Raw genomic sequence first — 18,555 nt, 5'->3', positions numbered from 1 at the left:
AGGCCTCTTTGAAGCCTTTGAAGGATTGGGTGAAGGGAATAAAGATACCCCGACCTGGAGCACCTCGAAGGATAACCCAACCCTTTCTCTCCTTGGCCTCGAACCCAGACCAGGCTATATATACATTGAATAGGTATAAGAACAAACAAACTGTACATGGAATGTAGAGGTATCCACACACTTGTTCGAAGCCTCGAACAAAGGCCCATAAATTGAGATGAAGTTCTGTAGGAGCGACTTGAAGCCTGCAAAGCACGACTATTTGAAAGTCAGAAAGGGGGAACCGAAGTCCCATCCTGGTGATCAGATACCGATAAAAAAAGAAATAATGAGGTTTGTCCTCATCAGGACCCGCACACACTGAGTTGTCACCTGCTGGGAGAATAGCAACCCCAGGAAGGTCTCCAACAGGAAGTTGGGTTACCTTGACAGCCGACATAACTGACCGCATGTTGAGAATCTCTAAGACGACCCAATTCTGAACGTCGAGATAATCCATGACTAAATACCTGGAACACGAAGGACGAGGGTCAGTACAAAAATCAACTAAATGCAACCCCGACTACTAAGGTCAGACCGTAATGAACATGGACCCGAAGAAAAAGAAGGGGAGGAACTACTATCAAGATCAATAATGGGTACTTGATCAGAGGCCGAAGAACGGAGCAAGTTTGAAGGGGTTCGGGACCTCGGAAATCCCAACTCAGACGACGAAGAAGTAGAAGAGCTATCGTTGAACTCAAACTGAGTAATCCGATCTAGAACTGATCTCGAATCCGGAACAACCAGAGACGAAGGCAAACTTTGTGAGGTTACAAGAACTGGATTATAATAGGAGCTCAGCCCAGGATGAACCACAAGAGTCGAGATCGAAGAAGGTGAAAGTTCGAAATGGCCTTGAAGGCCGATGCATGCAAGAGGGAAAAACAAAATTTTTCTTTGCGGAATATACATGCATATCAAGATCATGCTTTAGGAAAGCATGATGTTACCTTGTTCGTGAAATCACCAGATGATCAAGGCAGGTCTGAAGGGTTCAGACCCTCTAATGTTGATCCACACCACCCACTAGTCTAGGTGCAAGAACTCCTTCTTGGGAAGCCACCGGATGATCACCACAAAGAGGCTTGCTGGGCGCTCTATGTGTGAAGATGGTGGCTAGGTGAAAGTGTTTTAAAGAATGAAGCTCTCAATGTGAAAGCTTCACAAGTGGCGCAGGAGAAAGGAGAGAATAGGCTAGGCTTTTCAGAAAAACCCTTGGAGGAACAACTAATCACATAGGCGCATAAGAGGAGAGTATTTAAAATAAAATACCAATAAGATTTTTCTCCCAAAAATCTGATCATTAGGCGCCAGATTGGAGAGAGAGAAGTGGAGCTGTTTAATTTCAAAAATTGCTAACAGGCTCCTGGAATATTCTCTTGAGAATTGGTTCAAAACCTATTCAAAATTCTGATCAGAAATCTTCATAAGATCAGCTATATGGTGCGCCCCATATAGCCCAAAAAGGTGACCAGATACATCTGAGTAGTTGCATTCAAATTTGAATCAACTCACTCAGATTTTCTCCCAACTGACTGAATCTTCTGGAGCTGATTTTGATGAGCAAATCTTGCTCACCAACAGCCCAAATCAGCGCCATATATAGCCTTGGATTATGTCCAAAAGATTCTCTCATGATACTAGTGATTTGTTCCAACAAGATTTCATCTTATCCTTTTGTTATGAAACAACCTTTCATAGGCAATTCAAATTCGAATTCAAATATTTGAATTCAAACATTCAAATATTCAAATTCAAATGTTCAAACATTCAAATTCAAAATTCAAATTCAAAGTTCAAATTTCAAAATTCGAATTCCAAATTCAAATTTCAAAATTCAAATTTCAAATTTCAAATTCCAAATTCGAATTTCAAAATTCAAATTCAAAATTCAAAATTTCAAAATTCAAATTTCGAATTCCAAAATTCAAAATTTAAATGTTTGATAATTAATTTAACTAATTAAATTAATTATTAATGTCTTGGACTATCCAAGCCCATTACAATGATCCATGCGCCCTCCACCCCTTTAGGTGGAGTTCCAAACAACTTCTTGGGCTAATAACTATTATTAGGCCCAATATCTTTAATGCTAGAGCATCTAGACAATTAGGTGTTTGTGTGTGACCCATTAGGTCCAACTTAGCCACTGACATAAATGGGCTTGGGCCCAATAAGCCCACAACCCATCTAATGACAACACAGAGCACTAGCAATGCTTTGTTGCCCCAGAACTAGTTAGATTAAAGATTTGATCATCCTATTAAACATATTTGGTTGCCGTATGTTTGTCCCTTCGTCTCGGTTACCTTCCCATAAAACCTAGGGTAAGGAAACGCATCAACCCTTGCGGTTTAGGGTTAGCTTTATATGAAATAAGGAGTCTTCAATTTACTGACTCTAAAGGTGGATCATCTTATGATCTCTTTTACTATGCATAGATTCCCGAGTCACTGTAAATGTCATCCTGATTTCTCCGGTTTAAGGATAACCTAATCTCTCACAGAGATTTGACGAATTCCTTCAGCTTATCACCCTAGCCCTGTGCCCTATCAGAACAAGCTCAAGAGCAAACCTAGGAGTCTCCATGTTTCAGGCAGACGAGTTATACAGTCAAAGCATGCCTTCTAGAACACAGTCTAAGTGATAACTTTTGGTCTAAGGAAAGACATACCCAAATATGAAGAGACTACTCTAATGATACTCTCTGTGAGATTTCCTCATAGAGTCTTTTTGTGGGTCCGTTCAGTGCGAGCTATACCCTTATAGGTCCACCCACAACTTTAGCTAAGACATCTCCATATCTGTAGCACATGAGGTCTATACCTTGTATCCATATACAAGTAGATAAGTCGTGTTAGTCTTACCCGAGATTACTGACCCCATTCTCAGTATCTCTAGACTAGGAACATAAAATTAGGAATAAACATCCGGTATTCTTGAATTCTCATGATTGTGATCTCATCACAGATACTCAAGAGATACCTATTTTATTCCACGGGGTTTATCAAGTTATTCATAATATATTAACATTAATATCGAGACAGAATTATGAGACAAGATAAAGAGTGCTTTTATTTATTTGCAACAATATTAAAAAAGGTCTACATCTCTGTCCTTATTTAATCATAAGATTGTCTCTAGGACACCCAAATACTAACAGAAGGTCCACCCCTACCAAAAGCATTACCAGAGCTAGGAAACTGAGACTTACGCATTCCTCGTCCTCTTCGAACTCGCCTTCTCCTGCCACGTCTACCTTGGGGACCTCGGCGACCCCATCGATGACCTCGAAGAAGCTGTTGAAGTTTCTCCTCCTCGGTGTACTCCTTACCAAAAAGCCAAAATTGAATTGATCGGGGAAACTGTCTTACAACCTCCTCATCAAAAGCCCCTTCCCTATCACCTTAGCCAGAAACTGAACCAAAGGGTTGACCAAAGGCATCAATTGGGAACTCAGAAGAAAAAGAATATTCTCCTAGTAACTAAAGGGAAACCAAAATGAACAAACAACCTAACAAATCACTATTCCCCTCGATGAAAAATGAAAAACAACAAAGAGCCAACAAATAGGAGTTGAAGGCAAACAAACGAGGAATAAGTTGAAAAGGAAAATGAAACAAAAGGGACAAAAGATCAGTACCTGCTAAATGGATAAGGAAGAAAGAGCAAAAAGAGTTTTGCTTATGGACCTTCCACAAAGAAGAACACGAAAGAGTCTCGAGAACTTAGAAGCTGGAAATGGAAAGAAACCAGAAAGCTTGCAGAAAATAGTGGAGAAAATAGTGAATACAAGTTTAAAACAAGGTGAAAAACAACCCTGGGCACGAAGATGAAAAGCCAATAAACGGCTGAAAGGGCAAGGGCTAAAGGGTAATTTCACCTCACATACATTTAATGCATCTAATCATGGCCTGCGTAAGTTAAGGACGGCACACGACCCACGATGCACGAACCATCAATGGAAAAGGAACATGTGGATTATCATAACCGTCAAAACTTGTAGGAAGCAAAAGGATGCCCTGACATAACAAAGCCAGATTTGGCTTTATCCGTAACATGATTGTGCCGAGGTTAATACCACGACCAAATACGACAAAATAAGACCTCGACAGAAAGAATAAGGAAAGGAAAAACTTTCCATGTCGGACTCATAATTCAATCGACATCTAAAATGTCGGATTCACATTCAAAGGAGCATGATCTCCAAATGAGCGATCTTGGCAAAACCGAGTCCGAGATAATACTTAAATAGCCCGGCATTCCGAGCTTCGCAATACCGGGCTGGGGGTAACTGTTATGGAATATATTCATATCCTAACTACCTACCCAAGAATCCCTTAGAGGATAATGACCCAATTATCCTAACAACATGAAACAATAAAGATAACAAGGATATAATCCTCATCCCTACAAAAAAGGATTTGAATCCTACTACAATTGGGAGATCTACACAGCCTAAGAGGTAACCCCTATAAATACAAGGCTTAAGACCCTTAGGTACACATTCTGAACTCATTTACTACTGCTGCTCACACTGTGCACACACCCATGTCTCGATTGTAAGCCTATTGCTTGTGCGCAGTGATTGAGATATTGGCTATAAGCCAACCAAGATATCTATCTATAGGGTATCTCTGAGTGCATACTTTACGATATTATTATATGGTTATCTAAGATCGAACACTCTCTTTTCATTTTTATTGAAAGTTAAAGTTGTTTGAGTGTATTACCGTTCCGTGACATTTGATAAAGTTGTCTAGTGTAATTTTTATTTGTAATGAAAGTTTTAAAGCATACTAATTGCAACAAAGTACGAATTTTTATTTTAATCAAAAGAGAATAGTTACTGTTAAAAGTATTTAATCGAGTGAAAATGATGGAAGAAGAAATATGTTATTTCTTTTTTATATTTTTTGTTACAAAAATGATGAGACATATTAGACGCTAATAAATTAGGATATTGGTCCCAAATAATAATATTTCGTTTTTTTTTTTCAAAATGCTGTCTTGTCTTGATAAACAAATAAAAATAAACTTGTACCGGAATAAACATATACGTTTTTTTGTCAAATAGTAAATATTTGAAGTCGCTTTTGTCAAAATGCCTTTGGACCCAACCATCACATACTGTATTACACAATTATTGCCGTAAAACAAATAAAAATTTAAAAGTTGAATTTTTTAACATTTCTTTTCATGAAAAAAATAAATAAAAGATCATTATCTTGTTAGCACCTATTATAAATGCGATAGAAAAGAAAAAGAATCTTCAAAGTTTTCTAGAAAGAAAAAAAATGCATATAGAAATTATTTTTCCTCTTCTACAAACAATGGAAACTGAAATTTTTTATCAAGCTCAACCCACATACCATTTAGCATTGTAAATGACAACGATATTCCACCTTTTCTTTTGTTATTTGCATCTGTAGCTCTCCGTTTCATTCGGATCGGAATCTAACCGTTGAAGTCGCACGCAGCCACAGGAACATGCAGTCTGGATAGAAAAAAGTTGTATATGCCCAATTGGTATTTTTATTAATATTTAATAATAACAAGGAAGGAAGTGACGAACGTGCGTTGTTGAATGTTGATTCTCTTTTTCTTCATCTCCAATGCATGCCTCTTGCTTTAGAACTAGTCAAAATTGTACCGTTGGGCCTTGGATTGGATGCAGGCACTTATAATAAAGAGATCACCTAACACAATTCCATTTGAGCACTTGAATGCAAATAGATCAACTAATAAAATTGTATGTAAAATTTTGTAAATAGTAATTATGTAGTCATTTATTAGTAATTATGTAGTCATTTATTTGTATTTATTTAGTGCGTTACTTGTATATTGGGCCAAGCCCATTAGGTCAAAATTAAGTCAAGAAGTCTCTATAAATAGAGACTCCTATGTACAAATTCAAATACAAATCAATAATATTTCATAACCTTTTTTCAAGTTGGTATCAGAGCTCTCGATCCTGAGGGCTCTGCTTCTTCGCCTATTGTCTTTTTTTTACAAAACCCTAATTTCCTTGCCTCTTGCCGCCATCAGCTGCCACCGGAAAAATTTTTCCGGAGACCTTTTGGACCAAGGGGACCACTGTTGACCTTTTTTTTTTTTTTTTTTTTTTTCCGTTCTATCATTCTACGCAACGTTCCTCCGCCACAAACGACCCAAACACCTCCGACCGCCTTCAACCAGTTCTGTCTTCACCGTTTAGAACCCTTTCCGGTGACTTTTCAACCGCAACCACCCACAGACAGGACCACACCGGACGACCACACCGGAAAAATTTCAGCCGGAGAAGCCTTGCCACGCGCTCTCACACGCCGCCTCTTTGTCTGAGAATGAAGCCCACGCGCAGCTGCTTTCTCCGGCGCGTGGAGGCGCGTCCAGCTGTGTTTCTGGACCGGACCACCACCATTCTTCTCGTCTCCTTGTTCTCTTTCTGGATCTGTGTTGTTTTCTCAGATCGGACATCGTTTGGTATTTTTTCCGAATTTTTTGGCTTCTTAGAGCCTTTTTCGTTGACTGTTTTTTGTGCAGTATGGCCTATTCTCAAAGGAGTTCCTTTACAAAGTTTTATGATGGTGCATCTTCTAAACCTAAGAGAGATGATCGATGGTGTTCTTATTGTAAAAGAACAGGTCATATCAAGGATTTATGCTTTCGCCTCCATGGAAAGCAAACTGTCTTAGAAAAGATGGCAAGGATGCGTGGTCAAGCGCATTTTACTTCCTTTGGAATAACTCCTGCACCTAATGAGACCCAACCTGCATTTCGTCTAGATGAGTTAGAACGGCTCCGAACCATCCTTGATTATCTGAGTAAGCCATATGATACTAGTGCTTTGGCTTTGACTGGTATGAGCCCCAAAACTCATTCTTTCCTTTCTTCATGTAATGATTTTAAACATTCCTGGGTTGTTGATTCTGGTGCTACTGATCATATGGCTTGTTGTGCTGACTCCTTTGCTTCTTATCATCCTACCATTGGAACTCATACTATAGCCATAGCTGATGGCTCACATACATCAGTTGCGGTTGTGGTGACATAAACTTACAGCAGTCCTTACATCTTAAAGATGCTCTTCATGTTCCTAAACTCTCCACGAATCTTCTTTCTATTCATAAAATTACAAAAGATTTGAATTGTACTGTAACCTTCTTCCCTACCCATTGTGTTTTTCAGGATCTCGCCATGGTGAAGACGATTGGTAGTGCTAAAGAGCAAGGTGGGCTGTACTATCTGGTGTCACAATCTCCCGCAAATAAAGTAACATATCACATCTTGATGTCTCATGGTCAATCAACTGCTGATTCTTTGATTTGGCTTCATCAAAAGCGCTTGAGACATCCTCCATTTGGTTTACTCAAGTCTTTATTTCCGTCATTGTTTTTATCTAAGCCTGTTGAGTCTTTTCATTGCGATGTTTGTGAGTTTTCTAAGCATCATCGTGTGTCTTTTCCTTCTAGTAGTACTAAGAGTGTTGAACCTTTTGATCTTATTCATTCTGATGTTTGGAGTCCTTCTAAAGTCCCTCATGCTTCTGGAAATAGATGGTTTGTTTCTTTTATTGATGATTGCACTCGTGTAACTTGGGTTTACTTAATGCATGAAAAGTCTGAGGTACCACATCTGTTCTTTCAATTTTATAAAATGGTTGAGACCCAATTTGGTAGAAAAATCAAGAGACTAAGAACAGATAATGGTACTGAATATGTTAATCACAGTTTTTCCCAATTTATACGAAATCAAGGTATGATTCATGAACTTACTTGTGTAGACACCCCTCAACAAAATGGGGTTGCTGAAAGAAAAAATCGTCACCTTCTTGAAGTTGCTCGTGCCTTACTGTTTCAAACACATGTACCCAAATGCTATTGGGGAGATGCCATTCTTACTGCAGCGTTCTTGATCAACCGTCTACCCACTCGGGTTCTCGATCATGTAAGTCCTATTCACTCCATGACTTCTTTTTTTCCTTCTGTTCCAACTTTGCAAAGTCTTCCTCCTCGAGTGTTTGGGTGTGTTGTCTTTGTTCATATTCATAAACAGCATCACAGTAAGTTGGATCCTAGGGCTCTTAAATGTGTCTTCCTTGGATATGCTCCTGATAAGAAGGGCTACAAGTGTTATCCCCCTGGTAGTCGGAAATTTTTTGTTTCTATGGATGTTACTTTTCAGGAATCTGAGTCCTTTTTCCAAGGTCCTCATCTTCAGGGGGAGAATAATTCACTAAAAGACTCATCACCTTCCTTCTTTGAATTTGAATCTTCAGTGTCTACTCCTTCACCCGAGTCAGTGTCTCTTCCTCTTGTTCCTGTTCCCAATGTGTCTATGTCTGATCTTCCTGTGACTGATCCTCCTATGACTGATACACAGCCCACATTGCCTCAACAGCAACCTCAATCGTCTAAACCACTGGTAAGTCCTGAATCTCATATTTCTGATCATGATACTTCTGATGACTTACCCATTACTACTGATTCTGATGATTTACCCATTGCTCTTAGAAAAAGAAAAAGATCATGTCCCAAGAAATCTTGTTCCTCTTGTACTCAATACCCTATCTCCCATTTTGTTTCCTCTGCTAATCTGTCTGTGCAGCACAAAAGCTTTGTTTCAGCACTAGACTCTATTGCAATCCCAAAATCAGTACATGAAGCCTTGAAAGATGGGAATTGGGCTCAAGCCATGCAAGAAGAGATGAATGCATTGGAGAAAAATAAAACATGGGAGGTTATTGATAGACCTACTGGAAAGAAAACAGTAGGGTGCTGATGGGTTTATGCCCTGAAATATAATTTTGATGGAACTCTTGAGAGATACAAAGCTCGATTAGTTGCCAAAGGTTACTCTCAAACCTATGGCATTGATTATGAAGAAACATTTGCTCCAGTTGCAAAGATGAATACGGTGAGAGTTTTGTTATCCCTTGCTGCCCATTACAATTTGGATATAAACCAATTTGATGTGAAAAATGCTTTCCTCAATGGTGAGTTAGAAGAAGAAGTCTACATGGAAATTCCGCCTGGTTTTGATTCTGTGAAGGGAGAAAATAAAGTTTGTAAATTAAAAAAGGCCTTGTATGGATTAAAGCAGTCACCTCGTGCCTGGTTTGGAAAGTTTACTAAGGTTATGATAACCTTAGGATATAAACAAAGTCAAGGAGATCACACTCTTTTTTTCAAGCACTCCCAAAATGGGAAGCTTACTGTGCTCCTTGTATATGTTGATGATATTATTATCACAGGTGATGATTTTGTGGAGAGACAGATTCTGCAAACACGGCTTGCCTCTGAGTTTGAAGTCAAAGACCTTGGGAAATTGAGATATTTCCTAGGGATAGAAGTAGCTCATTCGAGCAAAGGAATCTTTATCAGCCAGAGGAAATATGTTCTTGATCTTCTCAAATACTCCTATTGAGCAGAATCACAAGATGTGCTATGAAGAGGAGAGTCCTCCAGTTGATAAAGGACAATATCAACGGCTAGTTGGGAAATTGATATATTTGGCCCATACTAGACCAGACTTAGCTTATGCTGTTAGTGTTGTCAGTCAGTTTATGCATGATCCAAAGGAGAAACATATGCAGTCAGTAGAGAGAATTCTTCAGTATCTGAAAGGTACTCCTGGTAAAGGGTTGTTATTCCGACGTGATGGCAATCTATCTTTAGAAGTCTACACAGATGCTGATCATGCTGGATCCGTGACTGACCGTCGTTCTACCACTGGTTATTGCATGTTTCTTTGTGGTAACTTGGTGACATGGAGAAGTAAGAAACAAGATGTGGTCGCCAGATCAAGTGCAGAAGCTGAATCTCGAGCTATGGCTCAAGGAATTTGTGAGTTACTGTGGCTGAAAATTGTACTTGATGATCTAAAAATAAAATGCGAGGGACCTATGAAGCTGCTATGTGATAATAAGTCCGCTATTTGTATAGCTCATAATCCAGTTCAACATGATCGGACAAAACATATTGAGGTCGACCGCTATTTCATCAAAGAGAAACTTGATAGCGGGTTGATTACCACTCTATACATTCCCACTGGGCGTCAATTAGCTGATCTATTGACAAAGGGGCTTCCTTCAGATAGATTTCAAGAACTTGCTAGCAAGCTGGGAATGATAAATATCTATTCCTCAGCTTGAGGGGGAGTGTTGTAAATAGTAATTATATAGTCATTTATTAGTAATTATGTAGTCATTTATTTGTATTTATTTAGTCCGTTACTTGTGTATTGGGCCAAGACCATTAGGTCAAAATTAGGTCAAGAAGTCTCTATAAATAGAGACCCCTATGTACAGATTCAAATACAAATCAATAATATTTCATAACCCTTTTTTCAAGTTAAAATTTCTGTAACTTACACCTGTGTCCTGCCCAAAAGAGAAGATGTTTAGTCTCAATAATATACGGCATTATTTGATAAGAACACGTCATGTTTGATTCTCAATACAACGCCGGCATTCTTTTTTTTTTTTTTTCAAACATACCCTAATACTAATTATTTCTGTTAGGTGAGTAGGTTTTTATGATATTCTATACTTTTACAAATATACAAACAACAAAATGGCGCCGTTGCCGGGGAACGGTGTTTGATTTAGTTTCTTTTTGATATTCTATCTTTTGGTTCTTGAATTTGAATTTTTTATTCTTGTTTTTTTTAATTTCTGTTAAACTCTGACGTTTGTTGTAAAGTTTGCAGAAATAAATTGTAAAAAAAAAAATTAGTGACAAGTCTGTTCTGCCAATTCTGAAGAAAAGAAAGGTTTGGTTGTTGAGCACTACAAAAGGGAACCACAATGGCATGAGAGGATGGATTTTATGATGCAAGTTTTATCCATGAAGTCGATGAAACAACTTCATTTGTAGCTCAACTTGCTGCCTTAAATGAAACTATAGAAAATCTTGCCAAGGTGGTGGTGGAAGAAAGGCAACCAGCACCTGCTCCAGTAGCTTCTACAGTACATATGTGCTCCTTGTGCTATGGACTTCATGCTTTGGAAGAATGCCCCAATAACTCAAATTCTATACTATATGTGGGAGACTTCAACCGAAATCACAACTAGTTCAATCATCAAATATGGCAGAACCATGGAGGTAGTTTTGGTCAAGGCCAAGGCCAAAATTATCAACATCAGCAGCCTTATCAACGATGGTAGCAGACATGTGAACCAAATGAGCATTTTTCTCCTTGTTTAATTCAGCAACTTTATGCTGAACAACAAGAATTCAGCTATGCAGAAGCACACCCTCCTTTTGAGCAGTGGATGAAAGATTATGCTGCAAAGAATGATCATGCTATGCAAAATCAGGAAACTCTTCTCCAAAGTCATAGTGCTATGGTTAAAAGCATTGAGACACAAATAGGTCAGCTTGCTGCAGCACTCAGTGGCAGACCATTGGGAGCACTCCCTAGTGATACAGAATTACCAAGGAGAGATAGAAAATAAACATGTAAAGCTCTCCAGCTGAGGAATGGCAGAGAAGTGGATCAACCAGAACCAGTAGTAAGGCCCTCCACCTTGAGGAAGTTGATGGAGAAAGAAGGGCAGCAAGTGGACAACACTGCTATAGAAACTATACCTCAGGAAAATGATAATGAAAAGGAAAATACTTCTGAACCAGAAAGGGCAGAGCAAAAATCAAAGGAGTCAGATAAGCTTGTGCAGAACAAAGAAGCCTCTCAACCACCCTCTAAGGCAAGAGTGCTCCCTTCTCCTCAAAGACTTCAAAAACAGCAAGAGGAGCACTACCTCTCCAATGATTTGTCACCCAGGCTGGAAAATTCAGGTTCTTTTACAATTCATTGTGCAGTAGAAGATATGAATATTGGAGGAGCCTTGTGTGATCTTAGCTGTAATATTAATTTGATGCACACTTCTACTGTTAAACAACTTGGAGTGGCAGCCTTTCCTACCACAATAACTCCTCAATTAGTTGATAGGTCACTTGAACACCCTGATGGAAAAATAAATAATATATTAGTGAAAGTTTATAGGTTTATTTTTCCAGCAGATTTCAAAATACTTGATTTTGAAGCTGCCAAAGATGTGCCTATTATATTGGATAAGCCATTCTTAATTAAAGAGGATGCTATTATTGATGTTAAAATAGGTGAATTGAGTATGAGGGTCAATGAGGAAAATATGGCATTTAAGGTCTTGAATGCCACTCATTCTATAGATGAAGACCTTGATGGCTGTTCACCAATATCTGTGTTTGATCATTTGGTTGCTAACCATGTGCTTTTAAGTAGTGAAAATGATAGCTTAGATAAAGGCATCTTTGAACTAATAGAACCTAAACCAGCCAAGTTTTTTGGAGACAAGCAATTTGAACTATTAGGATTGCTTGATAAGGATCTGAACTCCAGCTCCTTATATCAACAAGGAAGACTTAGTCTACTCTTGAAAAAAATGGTTCAAATGAAAATAATTAATTGGTTGGATACTGGGCAGATTGTTCTAAATTTGAAGATAAGAATCAAATTATTTCTAATCAAGTTTAGATGGATGAAGCATTACTGGACAAGGCATGTGGATAAAGAGAAAACTTTCATTTCCTTATTGGATGCTGGATGAAACACTAAAAAGAGCTTAGTTGATGAGTAGTGATTAAGTGTTAGTGTTTAGAAAGTATAGTCTAGTTTAGTATTTGTCTTGTATTGTTTAGTTTCATTTTATGATTAGTTTAATTTGTTACTAGTGAGTGGTAATTTTTGTAGATAGTTCGTGGGATTACTTTTGTTGATTGACTAAGTGTAACTGTTGTGTAAAAAAAAAAAACTCAATAAATAAGAACTCTAAGCTGATGAAGATATTGGTGACTGAGTGGTGTAAGAGTTTGTTGGTTGACAAGTCTAAATGTACCTTAGGAGTGCTAACTGTGAATGAGGGGTGTGGTTAATTTTTTAAGTTTGGGGTACTAAATAAAGAGGGAGCTGATTTTAAGTGAGGCAAGTGAGTAAAAAAAAATCTATTAACTCATATTTGTATTCTCATCTTTGAGTATGTCTTTAGGCTTAAATGTTCTAGTTGGGATGCACTGGTTAGATGCACGTTTGAATAAGGCCTTGGAGTATTTTATTTTACAAGGATAAAGATTGGGCTTGTAAATTGACTCCACTCAGAATGGCCCATCTAATTGTTGGCCCGGTACTAATCCAACCCACACATCAACATTCAAAATTGCTTTTCAGATTTGACAACGGTCATACTCTTATCTCTATTTTATTCTCTTTTTCCCAATCTTTCTTGCCCACATCAGAGTAACCTGATTGGAAAAACAAAAGAAAAATATGATGTCTAGAATGTTGTCTGCACCAGTGCAGAGCTGTTGCACACAATGTCAGTGGGCATTAAATGCACCTCAGATACAATCCCGTAGCTTATATGTAATTTTCAATGGCTATGAAGTGACAACACACCACTGACACAAGCACCATCAACTTATTCTACCATATCTTTATTTTCCTTTTTTCTCTACTCGCTCTAGTTCACTTAACCCAACCACTCTTCTAACTTGCAACCATTGTGACCAGATCATCCCTTCCACTATTATTTTGCAACCTAATCTTCTTTTCTAAAGAAAAAAACATGTTCCATCTTTTCAATCAAACGATTCTCCATATTGTTGCTGCAAGTTTGGCCGATTGGGTTTTGGATTTGGTCACTTCGGGTTTGAATTTTTTTTTTAAATTGAGTTCATATCTCTTAACATCGGGTAAGCTCTAGTTTTACCTATTTCATCAGTCATCACCACCATCTTTAATTGTTGTAGCACATTAACACATGGTGTACAATATTTGTATGACAGCAATGAACTCTGTTTTCTTCACTTATGACAGCTCCCACTCACACAACCATTTATACTCACCTTCAATTTTTTAATTTAATTTTTTGGGTACAAAAAAGGCATACTGTGAGTGTCAAATTCTGATATTGCATTGTGTCTTATTTTGCTAGTATTTGCTTACTGAGTGTTGGTTATCTACTTGTGGTGTCAAATGTATGCAGTGAAATGTACAATTTATGAACTCATTTATCTAAGTGTTTTTATCATCTGATGATACATTGTCTCATTATTTTTGCTGGGTACATGTGTGTTGTCTATTGTATATCTTGTGGTGTGCTATTTGGGCTTATAGACTGAATCCTAGTGACTAATCTGTGGTTTCAAAAGTAATGAACTCTTTCTTTAGTTGTGGATTTATAATACGAAGTTTCCTGTATTTTGGTTACCATGGAGATATAATGCTATTTTCACTGTTTCCCTTGCACCACATATGTTGATATGGAGGACTGTTCAGCTGAAAAATAAGCCTTACAATCTTAAGAAGACCATATTCATGGTCTTACAGGTTTTATCCTCCCACTCTTTTATATAGTTCTGAGATACTATTTGCTTTGTTGAAACTTTCTCACATGCTTTAAATTCAGTATAATTGATATGCAGTGATTGTGTGTTGGTATATATTGTTATTTGCTGTGAGGACACAGCTGAATTTTAAGTTTGGGGTGGGTATACATGCTGAGTTTGAGTAAAAGAGCAAATTTTTGAAAATTTTTGAACTTTAGCAACTTTATTTTTCTGATTTATTGCTTGGTCGAACCGAGAGCTGCTCAGGGATATTTTTAAGGAGCAATAATACAGAGTGATAATCGAGATTGCAAACAAGAGCAATCTACTCTGACGGAGAGCAACCCTCTTCAACTATACGCAAGCGTACGTGTCAAGCAATACAGGGTGTTGTTAGCCTCAGATTTATCGTCCTCAGGGAGCAGTTGTGAAGAAAGAATCGTTCAGGGAAACTTAATTCTAGAAAAATGAAAGGAAAGTAGTTATTCTCAACCAAGCTACACAAGGAGCAATCTCTAGCCAGCTAGTTAAACAGTGTTAACCGTTCTGAACTAGATGAGAGCAGTGAATAACTTAGCATAGTCATCGAATATCAAGGCATCAAATTGAAGTAACTCAAAAGAAATTAGTGAAGTGATTATAAAAGCAGCAACAGATAAGCACAATTTGGTTGTCGTGAAGAAAGTTATAACAAAAGTTTGATGTGAGATTGAGTTTAGAAAGAGTTAAGTAGGTGTTTCGGGTTCCATATTTTCATCCCTTTGGTTAACCTGCTTGGTAGCATATTTTAAAAATGGATTCTGCTCCTTTCGTCATTTTGCCACAAGTAAGTAAAAGAGCAAGGCCTTACTCTCCACACTACTCCGTAGAACTTAGAGTTAAATTCAAGTAAACCATGCTGCCTTCTCAAAAGAGCATGGATTCACATGGTAGGGCTCTTCATTCCAGGTGTTCCTCCCTCCTTTCTTCAGGCTGAACTACCCCAATATCTTGAGACTGCTCCGCACGCCCTTGTCAGTGTTTCATCGACCGAGTGGTCCCAGGATGAGGTTGCCAGCCCAAAGGGTTTCACAGAATCAATATATTAAACCAAAGAACAGCTCAAAATTCATTCATAAAATATGTGTTCCTTACAAAGTTATCCTAAGACAAAAGGGATTACTTCTATGGAACCCTCACCTACTTAGAGGAAGTTAGCTCCTAATGAGCATTACAAAAGAAAAATATCAGGAAAAATAAATGGCAAGCCCTCGAATGGTGTCCCCATTTTTCTCTCATGAAGGTTGATTCTTCCTTTTTATAGAGTTCTTCTGTCAGATCCTCATCGTCCCTTTCATCAAGGGCTGTGCCTTCTTCAAATCCTCTCCAATAGCCGGTCTGCTCTCTGCCAGCTCAGCTCTGCATGGCAGTGGCCCCCCTTACTTTTGGTGCTTTTTCTCGGGTGAGAATTTTGGAATCAGGGAGACACCTCCACCTTCTCTGCTGTGGCTGACGTGGAGACTCCTGATTGCTGCCTTTTACTGCTTTTGTACTGTAGCAGGCTTTTATGCTCCCTCCTGCGCAGCACTCTTCCTTCTTTTCCTTAATGTGTGGGCCCTTCTGTTAGGTCTCAGGTTTCCTGATCAAAACAAATCAACCCAATAATCATATGTGAAAAAGATAATGTCAATTTGCTCCAGGCCTACTCTAATTCCCATTTCAAGAATTGCTCTGGTCCACTTTTCAAGACAATTGCTCTTCATGGAAAAAGAAGGTTAAAGAGAGTGATTTGTGACCAAAACAGGGGTTTTGTGGAGTGATATATACTTAATGGACCTCAACTTTTGAGGACCATCATTTATCTATGCATGTCAGCCATTAATATGAACTCAGGTTTATTTGTCTTTGATGTCTTATCATATTAGAATTCAAATTCATTCTGATTTATTAATTAGGCACACATCAACAGTGTTACCTTCCATAAAAAGATTACCACATAGCTTAGCTTAGTGAATGCTTACATCACTGGATTTATACCTTAGTAAGGATTTGAACCTAAACACTTGAATTCTATTGTTGAGTGGTCACTCTACATTGGAGCTCTTGACTTAAAAATGTCCTAGACAATTGGTTAGTACATTTCCACATGATAAAGGCACTTGTTTGTGATTGAAAAGCCTAGAGCCAAATAGCCTACCTTGTATTTCAATTTAATCCTTTGCAACCCTATTTGAGCCATAACCTTTTCTTTCATGATGTACAACCTGTATAGTAGCAGCCAAATCCCATTTCTTACCATTTTTTGGAAGCCTTAGTATTTAATTAATTTTTCATAGGCTAAAAAGACTTAAACAGTAAAGAATGGCATGAAGAAGCCAACTTAAAAAAAATGAAAGGTGTAAAAAAGAAAGAAAGAAAGAAAGAAAGGGAAGCATCAAGTAGAAAAGAAAAGGAGAAAGAACCCCTAGTGGCAAAACAAAATAAAAGGGTGTGATAAAAAAAATTGATAAAATTGAAGAATGCAAATGATAGAATTGAAAAGAAAAGAAAGGCTGTTAGTAAAAGAAGAAGAAGAAGAGAAGGGCAGAAAAAAGTATAAAAAAAAAGAAAAAGAAAATAAGGGTGCATTTGATGAAAGGAAGTGAGTTAAAAAAAAACAGAGAGAAAAAAAGCAGCTTCTTCCTGTTATTGAGCAAAATGGTCTTATAAACCTATTGAAGATTAATTAGACACTTAAGGCCATCCATAGTTAGACTTGAAAAACAAATGACCAAACCTAGCCCCATTACAAGCCTAAAAGACCTTTGATGGAAATGGAAAATTAGACATTAAGTGTCTAGGTAAAAATTAAGTTAGGATACAAAAATGCAGAGTTGATGAAGAGTGACTAACCTATAAAAAAAAGTGAAAAAAAAGTGAAAAAGACCAGTGAGGAATTCTTTGATTAAGCATTGGTCTGATATAAGTCATGTGTGTAATTATTTGTTATGAACTATAACACTGATTTCTGTTTGTTTAATTGATAAGTTAGTTTGAATTGAATCACTAATCTGATATTGATTTTAATTGGCAATATGGTTGGTTAAAATTGATGGTTGTGATGTGTAAGAACCCACACCGTTAATTAAGGAAGTTAATAAATTAATTATGTGAAATTAAGAAATAATTCCATAATTGACCCTAATAATTATTATGAGGCTCTAATAATTATAGTAAGTGAGTAAGAATGCTGATAGTCGCTTTTCGGAAGAAAAATGCAGATACCGGTTCTGCTAGTCGGTATAAATGCGTACCGAAAAAGTATCCCGGAAAATCATAATAAGTGCATGATAATTACTAGAATAATATGTAGGACTTGTAAAACGAGTTTCAAGTCAAAATAATAAGAACTGGTGCCAGAAATTGATACTGGCTATGAAAAGCGCGTACCGGAAAGGTGCTCGGAAAAATATAAGAAAAATATGATAATTCTTGTAAAATTGAGTAAGTTAAGAATCCTGAGTTTGGGATTGAAGTGCTAAGTGTAGCAATTAAAGTCAATACTGTGTGTTAATTGGTTAAGTGACTATATAAGCTTAGTGCACATGATCCTAGGTCTTTAATTGCTTCTTCTACGTGGGTCTCCCTCTAAATATTGAGCCACCTTGCTGACTTGGTGCTTCCTTGCCTTCTCTTCACCATTTGGAGGCCAAGTTGTCACCTTTTCACTTGCTTCTTCTCATCTTTCACCTTGTAAAAACTTGAGTGAGTGTCTTGTGGGGGTGAGGTTCAGTTGTGCTGAGTTAAGGTACTGTTTGGGGAGGAGTTTTGGGGCTGAGTTCCTTGTTTGGGGTGGTTGGAGCTTTGTCTTGTTGATGGGAGCTCCAAGTGGTCACCTTTGTGAAGAAATGACCCACCTTGTTGTGCATTTTCGTGCACCCTTGAAGTCAGAACCTTTGGAGTTGGTAGTGAGCTCCAAGGACAACCCCTATTTGCTGAGTTTAAGCTTTTGGTAAGTTGTACCAACCTTGTTCATGGGTTTTTATGGGTTAAGGGTGATAACTTTGCATGTAAATGGGTTAAGCAAGTAACCAGCTGATATGTAAACTTAAGAGGGTATAAAAATGCATGCTTTAATGTGTTTAAGTGTTAAAAACCCAACCTTGGAAGGATATCTTCACGAAATGCA

Source organism: Gastrolobium bilobum, unplaced genomic scaffold (genome assembly GCF_033153095.1).
Source record: "Gastrolobium bilobum isolate Gb01-03AN ecotype WA unplaced genomic scaffold, APGP_CSIRO_Gbil_v1 utg34810, whole genome shotgun sequence".
Taxonomy (NCBI): domain Eukaryota; kingdom Viridiplantae; phylum Streptophyta; class Magnoliopsida; order Fabales; family Fabaceae; genus Gastrolobium; species Gastrolobium bilobum.
This window is presented reverse-complemented; position numbering follows the sequence as displayed.